This window comes from Parasteatoda tepidariorum, chromosome 3 (assembly GCF_043381705.1).
Source record: "Parasteatoda tepidariorum isolate YZ-2023 chromosome 3, CAS_Ptep_4.0, whole genome shotgun sequence".
NCBI classification, from domain to species: domain Eukaryota; kingdom Metazoa; phylum Arthropoda; class Arachnida; order Araneae; family Theridiidae; genus Parasteatoda; species Parasteatoda tepidariorum.
Window position 1 is genome coordinate 57,963,776 of NC_092206.1, and position 18,074 is coordinate 57,981,849.

Sequence of the window (18,074 nt, forward strand, 5' to 3'; positions counted from 1 at the left end):
GTACGATAGCTATGTTCAATGTACCGATATTATTAACCTTCAACAGAAAACCAATTTTTTGGAGCATTCTATGGTAAAACACAAGATGATAAGGTAAAGGCAAATCACGGCAACCATAGTGTTATTTTAAAGAAAAGATTCTTCCAGATCAAGTAAATTAGCAAAATCATTAATTTTTATGCAAAGCAACCTTCTAGGGCAATATCGGATATTCAGTAAGCCCACGCAACGTATCCCAGCAACCTTCACCAAAGTCTTGGCTGCGTGCAACGACTCCAGAGAAAAGATTAGCGATTCTCTGGTTTATTCATTAGCAGACATGAACCAGGGGAACTGAAGTTGCCACTCATCATCCCCGATGCGAAAATAAAATGCAAATGAGCTTCTAAATCGAACATCCCTGTGCATGGGATTTAGCAAGAGAGGGCGGGGTTCCACTGACATGATAATGAGACGAGGGATGAAACTTTGAGAAAGCCCGGATGAAGTTAGAAATAATTATTACGAGAATTTTCACACCCTCATTAACATGAGGGGTGGGCTAGGCCGGGGAAGCGGGGTGAGGAGGGGTAGGAGAGCTTTCACAAGTTCAAGGTGCGTCTGTCCCGATTTCCAGTGACCCTGGAACTGCGGATGTAGGTCAGGATGGAAAGGGTTGTACCGGCTCCGGACCGGATGGAACAAGGACAGTTGGGGTATCCGTAGATTCCGTTTGAACTAAAATGAAATCAAATTCAATAATTTTTATTTTATTTATTAAAATACAAAATCGAGTTGATGAAACAAAAATTCGACCAATGGTTACAAATACTCTCGTAAATGAGTTTTTTTTAACAACTTTTGACCGTTCATAGCAAAATTACACTATTACAAATTATGATGTATGTTGAATCGGGGTATGGTGGATATCGGATGCAACCTTAATTCAGTACCAAGTTTAACCATTGGCATTAGGTTCAATTTCAATTGATTACTAGTTAATGTGGATCTACTATGGTGGATATTGGATGCAACCTTAATACAGTACCGAGTTTAACCATATGCATTAGGTTCAATTTCAAGCTTGATTACCAGTTAATGTGGATCTACTATGGTGGATATTGGATGCAACCTTAATACAGTACCGAGTTTAACCATAGGCATTAGGTTCAATTTCAAGCTTGATTACCAGTTAATGTGGATCTACTATGGTGGATATTGGGTGCAACCTTAATACAGTACCGAATTTAACCATAGGCATTAGGTTCAATTTCAAGCTTGATTACCAGTTAATGTGGATCTACTATGGTGGATATTGGATGCAACCTTAATACAGTACCGAGTTTGACAATAAGCATTTAGTTCAATTTCAAGCTTGATTACTAGTTAATGTGAATCTACTTGAACGAAAACATGGTTCAAACAACACATTATTTCAGTTGCAACAAATTTGCTCTATAGAGCGATTCAAAGTACCGATATTATGGTTCAACATTGAACCTTTATTTTATGAGAGTGTATAAATAATTTTCAAAAAATATCAACCAAAGAGTGGTTAAATATAAATAATTAACAATAGCTATGACTGCAGCCCCTTTCCAACCTCCATATAAAAAGATAGACACTATATAAAAGAATCTCTGTGAAACGGTTCAACGTTGAGCCATAATACAAACCAAAATAATAGCAACCTTATTAAGGTGATAAATTTAATCATATTTTTTTCAAGTTGAACCCTAGTATTGTTTTAACAAGTTTAAATATTTAATTTGGACAATAATATGCAGGAAGTTTTCACGCGAGAAAATTTTCGGCAACCTTATTAAGGTGTGAAAATTTAACTATACTTTGATCAATTTGAAGCATATTATCCTTTCACCAAGTTAAAATTATTAATTTATAGGATAATATGTAGGAAACTTTCCCAGTACAGAAAGAAAATTTCTTGCAATCTTATTAATGTGTTAAAATTAGCTATTTTTCATTCAAGGTGCATTTCATCATGAAATCAAGTTTAAATCATCAATTAGCACGATAAAGTGGCTCAAGTTTTAAGTGTATTAAGGTTGCTGCAAATTTGAACAATATTGTGTTTCAATACGTAAGAAATTATTAAAAGTATATTACAGTAAAATTTTGGTAAAAAAGAATATTAAAAAAGTAAATATATACTTTTTAAAAATTAAATTAAATTATATTATGATATTTAAATACAAAAATACTTCCACAACTAGACGTTACATATATTTCTTATTTAACACTGTTTTTCGAAGCTCTGCCGCAAAGGTAAATAAAAAAGCCATAGTTTGAGTGCTTTATACTTAACAATCTGAACCAAAACAGTCTGAAACAATCGACTCCAAAACAAGTTCCAAAAATGCTATGCTTTTTTTTAATTGATTTTGTCGTGCTGCTTTTTATTATTGATTCTTTTAGCAAAGTTTTAATGACTCTTACAGAGCTTTTCGAACTGTATTGTCGGACTGCTTATGGGCAGGCATTATCTTCAGTTTCAAAGAAATAATAAAAATGTACCGTCTAAGAAAGAATTAAAAGGGGAGTCGGTAGAGCATATACCGATAATGCTGACCTTTTTTGATGTAACTTCTCTAAGAAACTTCATATGATATCGGCTTGCAATCTTATCGGCTGATATTTGAGATTACATTAGTTGTATGTTATGATAATGTTTTAGCGTTAACAGAAATACTTTTTGAGTTATAAAAGATATTTGCTCAAAAATGATGAAAATTTCTTTAAAAAAAACTAAAAGTTTTTAGTTTATAATTTTTAAAAAAAATATTTCTGCCAAAGACATATGTCTTAACAGCTATCACAGTGCAAACATGTATATATAAATATTCGGTTGAAAAAAAAAACAGCAGCAATATCTTGTTTATATGCTGAGAAAAGATACCTTGAAAAAGGTCAGTTTTAGCATTATTGGTATATACCCTGCCCAGGGTGCACAGACAAATTTTTTTAATGAAAAATAAGCACATCTTAAGCACTTTTCACGCACTCAAAAAATATTCTTAAACTCTTCATTCTTTTTTTTTTTAAATATATATATATATATATATAAGGGGATATATCCACATCGTGATCTATCGTGCCAACTACAATCGCCAAGGTGACAAGGTACAAATAGATATTAAACTTGCAAACTTTTTTTCAAAGGGGTAAAAAAAACTTGTAGATGTTTGCCCGAGGGTGGTTACGATTCGAGTTGGTCCCTTACTGTGGATTTTTTTTATTTATTTACTTTTTCTGTTCTTGCGGGCCGCTGCCGGAAATTGGCAAGATTTTGCGATTATTCTGCCACAGATCTCGATACGAAATCTCCCCAAATATAATTAGGATATATATATATATATTAGAAAAGAAAAATTTTTTATAAATGCGCATATCCTGATAATATTATTATTGTGGTTGAATGAATTGTGAAAACGTTGAATAGGATAGTGTGGAAACAACGCCTTTGGCATTATTCGTGACAAAAACCAACATGATAAAAAAAATATCTCATTTTAGAAAGAGAAAATAAAGGACTTTTTAAAAACACCCAATAAAAAAAGCATCTTTAAGTACATTTTAAAAACGCTACGCACAATGCTTACCGACTCCCCTTAACGAACCACTAAACAAAAAGAAACGTAAAATGAATTTATTAAAAAAAATGAAAAAACGTAAAATAATGCTTGTTTAATTCATAGAAAGTCGTAAATAAATAATGCACATTAAAATTCAGTATGTATCTACATTGTGTTTAATACGTATTTACGAGGTACCCAAAGTTATGCCAAACTATTTTAACTAACTATTCACGTTTAACTCATTACACATGCTAACAGCATCATCGAGGAATATTGCGATAGCTGTATTACAAAATTTAGAATGTGTGAAACATGCCATTCTATCATAGAAAACTTCACCGAAATAAATTACACATGTATAAATACCATACATGTAGTAACATACTAAATGGTAAGTTTATACCCATGGTACAAATCTACATATTTCACATAAAGTAAGGCTAGGAATGGTAGCGTTGTCAGAGAGATTGCGCACAACCAGGATGGGGAGGGTGGAGAGTACAGTATACTAGCGACAATTTTAGATATTTGTAAAACAGCAGTATAGAACTATATACTTAAATGAGCAGGCTTATGGTTATCAGAATCAAAGATAAAACATATGAATGGGTTTGTTTCTCCAAATCGAGTGCCTGTTATTTCATAGCTCTTCCTTTTAATTTTCTAAGCCGTTAGCATAAAATATTTTAAAATAAAACGGTTTCACTTTATTTTATAATCGTCGTTGAACAGATGACCCAATTTTTGGGTTTACGAGTGGGTTTGGATTCACGAGTTCCAATTTTTGGGTTTCAATGTTCAGCTCCGTAGCTTTGTAATTTTGAACCCAATCTAGAAGACAAGGCAACTCCTGGATCAAGTATTGGGAGAAATTTTCCTTTGTGAAGGACTTAAAAATGAAACGATTGCTCATAAGCTGAGGACCTAGGCTAACAGTACGTACACCAATTGTTTTCTTTTAAAGCGGTTATGTTAAAAAAGAGAAGTCACACAATCTTTCCTACTAAATTGTGAGAGTTTGTTGGTTGTTTGCGACGCTGGAAAATACAACACCAGGAAAATACAACGGCAGGAAAATACAACTCCTGTGGTAAGAGAAATTCTGCAGTTTTCTTAAAAGCCAAAATACAGACTGACAAAATATTGCTACTATTGCTGATAGGGGTACCAAATCCATTTCATCCGAAGTTGCTTTTAGATATAATAATATTAGGACATTTGTTTAGGATTACCTAGCAACAGTTCGGATTCCTTACAATTCTTATTGTTCACGATTAAATTGTAAGTATTATTGATAACAATATATCTTACTCACGTGCGCTATCTCTCATAGATTGCGAAAAAACAGCTTTACTGGTTCTATTACTATCTGTTGTTTAAAATTAAAGCATAACAATAAAATAATTCGGAAATAACTCATGTGAAACATAAAATAATAAATGTAGGTCAACGTTTTTAACAGTAAGTTTATCAAAGAATTGTTATTTTCTTCCTCAATGTTATTCCAAGGAGCGTATGCTATCCTATGTGAACGAAATTACCCTTTTTTATAAACTAATTAATATTTTGGAATGTCTTTTGTTTTATTTTATTCATTGAAATATGCTACATTGAACCAGTTAACAAGTAAACTTTTTTGGTTTGTGAGTATTTTTGAAACCTTTTCAGAGTTATTTTAAAAATAAACCTGAAAAAAAAAATCTTAACATAACCTAACTCTTAAAATTTAAAATTTCGTGAGCAGGTTCAGTGGAGCAAATGAAAAAAGAGTGATAAAAAATATTTCTCGAAAAAAGAAAATCTACAAATCTCTATTTTAAATAGTGATTTGTAGAAATATTATTGTACTAAAACTGTACCATTTTTAAAAATTTATGGTTACGATCATTTGGAAAGAGATCTGTCACACGGTTGTAGCCGTGATGTATGAATTTGTTTTGGAGAATGTTTTATTTTGGAAAAGTTCATGGGAACAATTTCGAGTCAAAATGCTTGCTCATTACTTGTCTTGTAAAATTTGAAACAGCTAAAGTGGAGATAACATTACTGGAAATGTTTCAAATAAAATTAATTGTTTTAAATAAAGGCAGGTCATCCTTCAAAATAAAATTAACCATGCAACCAAATCGACCATGCAACCAAAAAATAATTGAAAATATCTTGATAACTAGGGAAATAAATTTTATAAGTTTCTCAAACTAATTTTTAAAAAAAATGAAAAAACAATTGACATTAAAATTCTAAAATATAAATGTTAAAAGATTTAAGTTTGTTACCATTCCGACTTTTTAAATTTTTTTTTTCTTAACTTATTTAATTATTTTATTTTATTTGTTTATTTTTAAATTTTCTTGAATTAAAGAATTTTTGATTTCCTTTTGATACTCTCTTCTGAAAGAGATTGTGCACCCCTAAAAAATTTGATTACCTACAATTAAAAAATAAATTTAAATAATTTCTCTAGGATGAAAATGAATCAGTACTAGCAAAAAAAATTTAAACAAGGAAAAATCAAGATTCTCTGGATAAGTAACTAATATCTGAATAAACTATAAAAAAAAAATATTAATAATGAACGAATAATTACTAAACTTGAAAATAAAGAAAACACACAAGTAAAAGACGAAGAAAGTATGGAAAATAAGAAAAAAATAAGAATTCTGAGGAAAATAAACTATAAAAGAGTAATAAAAATAAATAACAATTAAATCAAAAAAGTAAAAACACAAGTAAAGAAAAAAAAGGCAGATAAAAAAATCATGGAGATAATAAACAAATAATTGAATTAACTAAAAAACTATAAATAATAAACGAATGATAGCTAAACTTGATAATGAAGGAAACACACAAATAAAAGAAGAAAGAAAAGGTAAATAAGAAAAAAAAAAAAAAAATTCGTAATAAACTAATAATTGAGTTCATTAAAAACTAATAGAAGTAAATAACAATTAAACTTGAAAAGAAAAGAAGAAAAAAAACTCGAGTGAAAAAATAATTTAAAAAAAAACACAAAAGGGTAGATAAAAAAACAGGGTTACAATAAACTAATAATCGAATAAACTAAAAAACTATGAATAATAAACAAATAATTATTAAACTTGAATAAAAAGAAAACACACTTGTAAAAGAGGGAGAAAAAAGTTAAATAGGAAGAAAAAAAATAAGAAATCTGAGGATAATAAACTAATAATTCAAAAACTAATAAAAATAAATAACAATTAAACCGGTTAACAATTAGTCGGTAGATGGAGATAATAAATTAATAATTGAATAAGCTAAAAAATCTAATAAAGTAATAATAACAAGCAAATAGTATTTAAACCTGAAAATGAAAGAGAAAAAAAAATTTTCTAAGCTTCAGTAAATTTCAATGAAAGTAGAGTTAAAAGGAGCAAAAACAAATAACTTAGTGTATGAAATATTGCCCAATTTTTGCTCGTCTCAGCCTTTAAAAGTAAATTAATTTTTAGAAGAGTAAACGATCCATCATGAGAAGGAGGAGGGTCGAAGTAAGAATTTGAATACGCCTTGTATCAGGATATTTGCCGAGTGCAGCAAAAACCCAGTTTTCCAAAAATCTGCCTAGATAACGCCCGTCTGCCCTTGGGCCGGAGGTCAGGCATCATGATGTCGACAACAACCCCTGCCCCAAGGACGTCAGGTGACCCCAGGAAGAAAGAGTTGTCCATACTCACACATTTCAATTTTAAAAGTTTCTCGAAGTTAATAATTTGAATGAATGGTTATGTAAAGTTAAACAACTAGCTCTAAGGAAGAAAAAACCAATTAGTTTTTCTAACGCTGATATAGGCAAATGAGAATTACTTAAGCAATTTTCACTTGCAGTAACAAAGAAATAAGATGCCTAAAATAATAAAAAAAATATGACTGAAATATTCAGCAAATTTTTTTTCTTTTTGTTCTTTATTTTATGTGTTTCTAACATTTGCTGAATATGCCAGATATATTAATATCTGAAATATTCAGCAAATGTTAGAAACACTTCGCTGAATGCTTAGATTTCATCATTAGTATAAAAAAAAAAAAATAAGTAAAAATTGTCTAGCACTCTAAATATTTCTTGTCTAATTTTAACTAATATAATAAGAAAATAACAAATAAATAGCTATTATAAATTATTTTTCAGAGAAATAATTTTTCGGTAAAAAAGTTTCATAAAAGCTTCGTAGAGGTTTTTTTTCAGCTTTGGGGAAATGGTGAAAAATGGCATTAATTCTAAACAAAACAAAAAATATTTTTAAAAAATTTAAAAAATATTCCTTCATGATGCTAACCAAATTCAAAAATTCAATTCTATAAAATAAAATTTAAAAAAAAAACTAGCAAATTTGTTCAAACAAATACGAATTTCTATTTAATTTTTAATTTGAATTATCGTCTACACTTATTAATTACCTTACTTCAGATGGGTACCTAAAACCATCAAAGTGAAAATGCGATCATTAAGCCAGGTCAAAAGTCATCCTAAGTATAATTTTTTTTATTTTTTATTGCAAAGTGGGTCGAAAAAATTCTTATTCATTTTGCAATCAAACAATTTAGCTCTCTAAATTCATAAGTCAAAGTCATTGTAAAAGTAAAAAATCAATATATAAACAAAAATTAACCGACTTTTGAGAAGAAGAAAAAAAGTAAATCCATCAGAAATCATTTTAAGTACAATTATATGAACAATGTAAAGAAGTAATCGTAATTCCAAATGAGGACTCCAGAAATATTTTCCCTTAAGTTTCACTTAACTGATAACATTAACATAAGATGATTTACCAAAAGAAAAATAATTAATAAATACACAATTAACTTTTTTATTTAATAAACTCTAACATAAAAAAGTATGCATCAAATAAATTTTAACATTTTAAATAGCTAAGGATTCTGAATAATCTGCACATCTATTATAATTTAAATTTTAAATTTAAGGGCTCCTACTATCTTTTTTTTAATGTAAAGGGAAAGCATAGACAATTATTAGAATATTAAAATTTCATTTACTACAATTAAAATTTAGAATGTCTCCTTTAAAATAATTTTACAACAATAGAGCAGATCTTTTCTTAGATAATAATCTATATTTTAAGTATATTTATACAGTAAAGGGGTACTTTTTTTTCAAGACATTTTCTTTTAAACATATGACAAATTACATGAGAAAAGTAAAGTATCTATTATTTCTCCTTTAAAAATTAGATGCATTGAGCTATTTAAAATAAAAATAATAATATTTATACTAATACATAAATGCAAGCTTCTAGATTTTTGACACGTGATGTCCATAGCTATAATAATCAAAAAAATGATAGAAGTCAAAAACTTGCCAACACACTATTAACTTGCCAACACACTATTAAAGTAAACCCGAATAGCTCAGTGAATGGAAAACTGATTTTAGGCACAAGGAAAGTAGCGATCAAAGATTGTTAAATCGTATACAGTTCCTATTTGCAAAAGGACCATTTTGACGCAAAAGATCCATATAGCGATAGATGGATTATCAGTTAGGGTTTAGTAATATCACACAAACCGAAAGAGATTTTGGTGATTTTTCGTTTATAAAGTTCATATCCTATTCCAGCAGTTCCCAAAGGGAGTTCCGCGGAACCCTATGGTTCCGTAGTAGGCTTACAGAGGTTTCGTGAGCTAAGACATTCTTTTAACCAGTAATAATTAGATTTATGTATATCCAAAAATAATCCATAATTTAATATTTCGATTATTTAAATGAAATTATTTATGTAAAATGCCAATAAAAAAGAAGCAAAATATTTTATTAAAAAAATATTTTTGTAATAACAGTTTATAGAATAAATTATGAAAAGAATATGCTTTTATTTAAAAAAAAAATCATAAGCAGTTTTCCTCGGACTTTTCGATTCGAAACATAATAACCAAATTCAAGAATTAAGAATTATGTTTCTCTATTAAATATTCTTGAAATTTGTAGCAATGAAAACTATAACTTCGTTTATTTTATTTATTTTCAGCTTATGCATAAACCAAGAACAATATTAGAATTTAAATCCTTCTTAGCATTAAATATTTACAAAATAATTATTTTATTTGGTTAGTGTATTTTTAATAACCAATGAAATAAAATTACCAATAAAATAACCAATGAATGAAAATTAATGAAATAATAACCAAATTCAAGAATTAGAAATTATATTTCTTTATTAAATATTCTTGACGTTTGTAGCAATGAAAACTATAACTCAGTTTATTTTATTTTATTTATTTTCAGCTTATGAATAAACCATGAACAATTTTAGAATTTAAATCCTTCTTAGCATTAAATATTTCCAAAATAATTATTTTATTTGGTTAGTGTATTTTTAATAACCAATGAAATAAAATTACCAATAAGTTACCCTAACCAATGAATGAAAATTAATGAAATAATAACCAAATTCAAGAATTAGAAATTATATTTCTTTATTAAATATTCCTGACGTTTGTAGCAATGAAAACTATAACTCAGTTTATTTTATTTATTTTCAGCTTATGCATAAATCATGAACAATTTTAGAATTTAAAACGTATTCTTCCTAGCATTAAATATTTACAAAATAATTATTTTATTTGGTTAGTGTATTTTTAATAACCAGTGAAATAAAATTACCAATAAAATAACCAATGAATGAAAATTAATGAAATAATAATTGTAGCAATGAAAACTATAACTCAGTTTATTTTATTTTATTTATTTTCAGCTTATGCATAAACCAAGAACAATTTTAGAATTTAAAACGTACCCTTCCTTGCATTAAATATTTACAAAATAATTCTTTCATTTAGTTAGTATATTTCTCAGCTGCTAATTAATAAAAAAAAAATTATATATAAAGGAAGGGTCTCACGAAAAGGAGAACAATTTATTATGGCTTCATAGTAAAAATATTCAGGAACCACTGTCCATTTCAAACAAAAAATGCAGAAAAGCAGACAAGTTAGTTCCGAAGACTTAGAAATTCCATTGTCTTCAAAGTTAGGTTCAAAAACTACAAGATTACGAAAATCTACATAATTAAGTTCATCAACCGTTATAAAATCCTTTTTTTTTACCATGGTAAGTTTTCCTTAATTTTGATCGATCGTTTCTGTATATAAGTCACTAATCAATGCACAGAAGCGATCTATACATTGTATAGAAACTATCAAAATTAAAGAAAACTCATCACGACAAAAAAAAAAAAAAAAAAAAAAAANAAAAAAAAAAAAAAAAAAAAAAAAAAAAAAAAAAAAATTAATACTTTTCTTTGTTTCTCACAATATATTCTCTTAGCTCAACAAATAATGATGGCTGATTTTCAGAGTTTCAAAATTTAATTGACTTAAATGACGTACACAAAATAAACGGTATTATGAACTAAGTCTGACAGAAAAGTCTTTTACGCAGTATAATGAGGTCATGGAGACTGTGTTTACATCCCCTTCCCCAGTCCTAAGAGGCTTCAGAGCTTCACTGTCACAATGCAATATTAAATTTAATATTCTAAATCTTGTTCAACTTAAAAATACAAAAATAAATAAATTCGACTACTTCCAGTTCGAAAGTAAATCATTCCCTAGTTCCTATTTGCAAAAGGACCATTTTGACGCAAAAGATCCATATAGCGATAGATGGATTATCAGTTAGGGTTTAGTAATATCACACAAACNTATATATATATATATATTCCTTGGAAGAAAAATTCAAAGCAATAAAAGAAAAGAAAAAACAACAAAAAATTAGAAATTGACTTACGTTTTGACGAGACTTTCGGACTAATTCCATAGTGGATTCTAACATGCTCCTTTCTTCGTCCTACTTTTAACAGCTGTAAAATAAAAAGAAACCAAATTTAAAGACAATAGAATGAAAGATCCCACATTATATCACACAAATTATAATGCGTATTCATACTGCCTATACTACAGCATTGAAAATTTTGCAAAATATTGAGTTCTGATATCGCTTGAATTTTCTGCAACCACAATATGATGCAAAGCTAAAATAAATCATGGTACTTCTTAAACTTGATTATATGATATGACACTGTTAGAAGTGTGTCTGAACAAATGACAAATAACAATTTATTTAATTGTTATTTTACCATATTCAAATAAAACAGTCAAATAACCGTAATCAAGATAGCAATCAAACCGTTAAATGTAAAAAAAAACGTTTATTAACTGCTTTCACCTAATACGGTTAAACAACCAAACTTTTTAGAGCTGGGTACATATTATAGCTGAAAGGACGAATCTGCCATTCTCATGACCGACAGAAATGGGGTTCGAATCTCAGCGTTGACATCATAATATATCCTCTAGTCTCTTCAACACACGGAGAGTTTCCAGTGTTTTGCACTCTCAAATGTACATTACCTAATGAAAAGCCTAGCTCCTATATCCAATTAAATTTCTTTTTTACGGTTTTGAAACCAAGCTAGTTGTAAATGGTTTTAAAAAAACTTATAGTTTTGTATTCATGGTTTTATAACCATACTAGTTGTAAACGGTTTCAAAACCGTAAAGGTAAAAAAATGTTCCGATAGAAAGATTGCAGCCGGTTATTTTACCATAATTTCAGAATGAAAATTCTAACAGGTTCAACTAAAAAGAAAACAAGGTTCAGTTTAACAGCTTAATGTTTGTAGCAAATGTGCCCCGAATTATAATTCAACGTTCAACATGCTGACTCTCAGACATGTTGATGTTCAACATGTCGGAGAGTGTATATTTCGCTGGAAAAACCTGGAAACAGAGATTTGATCTGACGTAAATGATCCAATTCACGATAGATGTTAAAATAACAACTCTGTGGGATGATTTTACCGAAGAAAGTAAGTGAATTGATCAAATCCCTTAACTGCTTCGGTGAAAATATGAAACAAAAAGCTCGGATGAAAACAATAAAGGTGAAATAAACAAAAGATGAAAATTAGCATACTGATTTTTACTATGAATTAATTAAAAATAATAACTTTAAAATATTAACTTTTTTATCATTATGATTATTGATGATAGATCATTTTTGAAATCTGTAGTTCATAAATTTTAATATGGTTACAAAAGAATAATGAAAATATTAGTGTATGCAATGCAGCTCTTGTTAATAATCATTGTTTATTATTTCTAATAATCGTATACCCGATGACATTGCCCAGTTTACACTGTTTTTTTTTCAGGTTAAGTGCCACTACCCGCTACATATCTTCCCGATATACCCTACACCAATACTACCACACTATATAATACTACTATACATCCCTACACTTATTTTAGGTTAAGCGCAACTACCCAGTAAATTCTAAACTCATTTTTTTCTTTAAAAAGACAGAAAAAAAATGTTAAATGCCTTAAAAAACGTAAAAAGAATTAAAACCATCTCGCACAAATTATTCGCTCAACAACACAAAGAGCGGGCGTCTACATCCAAGGTAAACAAGCAACTGATATTGCCTAGTTGACCACCTGAAATCTCTGGCCAACTGAGTTATTATTAACTTGACTAAACTTCATTGGTAATTATTAATAGTAACCAGAAAGTAAGAATGATTCTGATAGATTATTAAATTTAACCGACTCACTTGGTTATTCAGAATAATAACCAGCGATTAACAACATTAACCGATTAATTACAAATACATAGACCATAATATATAAATAATATTTCGTCTTTTCAGTAAAACAGTTTACGAGATTTGACTTAAACTTTCTTTTGGGAAATCACCCCACAAAGTTGTTATTTTTACATGTTCTGTTAGTTGATCATCATCTTTCCTACTGCGACACATACATTAAACTCGTATTTTTTTTCCTTCTCATTTATTTATTTTGTTAAGATTTGTTTTAAGACAAAATCTCGCTATACCTATTTATTGTACTAATAATTCTAAAAAAAATGTTAGGAATGCTGGAAAATCTATTTTAAGTTTTAGAAATACTGCAACACTAATTTTTTTGTTACAATCATGTAAACAATTTTTTAATGTCATTAGTATCATAGCAGTTAAAGATAGCGCCCGTGATAGTCTGAACAGATATCCCATGATTTTTCATTATTTTCTTCATATTTAGGCTTAATTTAAATTAGTCCTTTTTACAAAAATAAAATGTTACAAAGCTCAAATTAAATAATAAATTGGAGGTGTTTAAACACAATGAATCAGAAACTTCCAGATCACTTTCCGGATAATCTAATGAACTTGTATATACGCGCGGTTACCAAATTATCCAAATACAACACAGTTAGAAAGTTTTCGGAAAAAAATGGTTAAATAACAATTTTTTTAGTTGTTATTTAACCATCTTCAAACAAAACAGTCAAATAACCATAAATAACATGGTAATCAACCTGTAAACAGAGAGAAAAACTGCTTATAAATTGCTCACCTAATACGGTTAAACAACCAGAATTTTATCGCACCAACTAAACCCATCTAATGAAACGACTTAGTTCCTTACAACTGTGTACATAGTATAGCTAATAGGGCTAATTTGTACGTCTCATGATCGACAAAATTGGGTTTCAAGTCCCAGCGATAATACCACAATATTTCCTTCAACGCAAGAAGAGTTACGATTGTCCTGCACTCCCCAATGCCCATTACCTAACGAAACGCCCAGCTGCTATATACAGTTAAATTTTTTTTTCACGGTTTCAAAACCTAGCAGTAAATGGTTAAAATACCGTATAGTTTTGTATTCAGAGTTTCTTAACAATACTACTTGAAAAACGGTTATGAAACCGTGAAGGTAAAAATGTCCTTCACCGTAAACTTTACGGTTAATCGGATGGAATGACTGCTGTCGATTATTTTACCATAATTTTAGAATGAAAATTCTAACAGTGCACAAATTAATTGGGAGTATGCTGTATTCATATTACTGATAAAGCTATATCATGAAGAAGTAGATTTATTTATAGCCAGTAAAGATAACATTAATGTTAACTTCTAGCAAACAAAAGTAGTATGATTCTTAAGTATATAATAAAACGTCAACAAGTGTAAGTCCCAATATTAAACAAAACTTTTTCAGTCGATTTTAAATTTGGCAAGAATTTAAAATGCACTAGATTCAGCAGATTTATTCCGTTTTTTTTTTCCGATTATATGAAATTAATGATTAAAGCATTTTTGAAACAGCTACGTCAATAAAGTTGGAATCAATACAAAAAAAAAAAAAAAAAAAAAAAAAAAACCCAAAAAAAAAAGCAACAAGAAAAAAAACAATTATTTCTTAAATAGCTACTATAATTACATGTTGTGCAATAAACTACCCTAAATTCAAAAAGAAGAATTTAAAACAAAAGGAAGAGAATTAGAATTATTATGTAGAGAATTAGAAAAATCATGTAGGGAATTATTTTAAAATTCCAAACATATAATGTAAATAATAAACCGCAGATAAACAGAAATTTCTGTAAGGCGAAATTTCTGTAACCGCGAAAACCTTCCACTGTTAGCCTAACGGCAAGGGGACTCTAACCCATGATCCATCTATCACTGAGGATAATTTACATTAGCACTGTGGTCGGTGAGAGCTGGGTGCGGAATTTGTACCGACCAATCGTCGCTGGGATTCAAACCCCGTTCACCATATTGAAAGGCGAATGCTCTATCCCCTGACCCACTACGGCTCCAACCGTAACTCATTATCCATTTCTTGACATTCATCCTAATAAAACCTTGAATGGCATGAGTAAAAATAAGTTTTCGCATTTGAAATCATCTACAGCCTAATCAAAATATAAAAAATTCAGACACCAATAATAGGGATTTATTATCTTGTAGGTTTGACTTATTATCTTTATGTACTGTTAATAATACCACAACGTAATGCTAATTAATTAGTATATGATATATTCATTAGTATATGATTTTATTAGTATAGAGAATATGTTAATTGACAATAAATTTACTATACAGTTGGATAGTATACGTTAAACTATTCTAAAAAATACCTATATTAATATTAAAATAAAATAAAAAACTTGATTTAATTAAATAAAAACCTTTTTAATTTCTCAAAAATTGTGATACTGAGTGCGATAACCGAAAATCAGATGGAATAATGAGAGTTGTAACGACTTATTGCCACGAGGGTTGTGTTATTTGAAACAGCTCTAAAAATGAAACAGTTGGAATAAAACGCTTGAAATAAAATGTATAATTATACATCATATATAATTACCATTAATAAGCATATAATAATTATTACATCAATTCATGGCAATATTTCGCGATGATTGATTTCAACACCTGCTAAATCCTTTATAAATATTTATGCTGGCAGAATTATTAAGAGGAAAAAATTATGCAGCAATTTACTTTATACATTAAAATGAAAAAGGTGAACCCTCAAAAATGTTGACAAATAGCAGCACAATAAGTTTCCATCTTGCGTGAGTAAACATAATTGATGAAAAAGGCGTTAATATTCCGCCCTTAACGATTTAACATATTTGCATAGAAAAATAGTTAGAAGTGTCATCTTTGCACGACTACGTCAGTTGATGGATGAAGAGAGTTGGAAGTTCATCAAAATATCATTAGCAGACAATTGATAATTCGGAAGCCATTTATAAAATGTGAGCAAATATTGTGAAAATGTCCGTGCCTGTGAAATAATACAAAGCTTCAGATCTTAATCTTTTTAAATTCAAATAATAATGTTAGTTTTATTTATGTTTCATTACTGGAAAAATATTTGTTTTTAAAAAAAGTATGAGGATTTTATATGATATTGATCGCAGTGAAGCATGCAAAATGTAAAAGAAGGGCTTGGAGCAGGATATTGATAAACCAAATTTTTTCTAAAAATAAACATTCTTTATCAAATTTTACCATGGTATTATTTTTAAATCAATTGTTTACAATTATTTCCGAATTCTCTCTAAATAACAACACAATACACAGAAACATTTAATTGCCAACACGTGGTATTTTTTTTTCTTCCTAAAATGCTCCTCATCACAGTTTGAAAATGAGGTTTACCATTGTACTGCCATTTATTATTTCATGATTCAGACAGTTAATATATCAAAGAATGAAAACAATTACAACGCTATTTTATAGCTCATAATATTGCCATAAATATTTGTTTAAACTTTAAAAAAAATTCCATACACAATAAAATTTTTTACCAGATAATTTTAAAACAAAAATTATTTTAAGCATATATTGCTTTTAATTAGCACAGTCATTATCAAACCAATACCTGAAAATACATATTATAATAATAAATACATATTTTGTACCTTTAAACTTTTGTTTGAAAAAAAAAATAGCCCTTTAATTTCGTTTCAAGTTTTCGAATTATCATGTATTTTTAATAAATTAAAGTTTTATAATGTCGATAATCTTAATACATATAAACCAAAAATTTTCGCGAAGTGGCATATCAAACAGATAAAAAAGATCCCCCTCAGTAACATTTATATTAAAAAAATAACGTTATATATAAATTTAAAGTTATTTTCTTTAGGGAGACCACGACATCCAATCAGGAAGCGGCCAATGATCAAATTATAAGAACACCAAACGATTTGGTATTAAATTATAAGGTTTAGCATTCAAAAAAAGTGCTGTCAATGAAATGAATTATCCGTCTCTCCTTCAATTTCACCTGGATGCGATAGATGGCGTGGCTGTCCGACACTACTACTTCGGATACAACCACTTCTACAATAGGTGTGAGGAGAGATGTTTTTTTCACCCTCCTTAGAAGCGAGGAGCGAAAATAAAAGAGGAATCTCTTCTCTCTCTGCTCCCCGTGAAGGAGAGAGGAGGTATATGGAGCAGTGTGTGACATAATCAGAGCATGCGCACCGCATAACAGAAAGAGTGAAGGGATGAAAGCGCATCTGAACGAAGAGCAGCCATGTGCTTCTCCGTTCATTCAGTTTTCTCTCTCTAGGAAGGATGCGGCAGAGAGAGAAGTATTGGTTTTTCTTGGGAGGAAAAGTGTAATGGATTAAAAGAATCCCCTTCCTTAAAGATGCTCTTTTTTTGTGAAATATTTATTTGAAATAGTGGATTGATTATAAATATCATCTTCGAGAAAGAAAATTTTTTTTTAAATTCATGTATACTACCGTGCAATTAAAAAATCAATGCAAACGACAAAAATTTCAAAATTTAGATTTTTATATATTTGACAGCTCTGTATGGTAAACTACATATTGCCAAAAATATTTTTCAAAACAGTTTTTCGACATTCTCAAGCTACTTTTCACGGAATCAATCGTGAAGAACTTACGTTGTTTTTTTTAATTGCACAGCAGTATATTCAGTGGTGCGATTGTTGGAATAAAACGGCATTCTTGTACGTGGTTGATTCCTAATTATTTGTAGCTGTACTTCCCTATTTGGTCTGAAAAAAGCATTTACCTGCAGAAAATTTATCAGCACTGTTACTAACAACTAAAGTAAGGGATTTTTTCATGAAATTTCACTTCAATATATATATATATATATATATATTGAGGCTGGG

At 29.0% G+C, this 18,074-nt stretch overlaps 1 long non-coding RNA gene across 1 annotated transcript in view; it reads right to left on the reverse strand.

Annotated features, from left to right (window-relative positions):
* The window catches only part of LOC107436716 (uncharacterized), a 486,858-nt gene that overhangs the window by 225,391 nt on the left and 243,393 nt on the right, over positions 1-18,074 (reverse strand). Inside the window, exon 3 of the long non-coding RNA XR_001583141.3 lies at positions 11,338-11,410. This is a non-coding gene — a long non-coding RNA (uncharacterized lncRNA). The remainder of the gene's footprint in view (positions 1-11,337; positions 11,411-18,074) is intronic.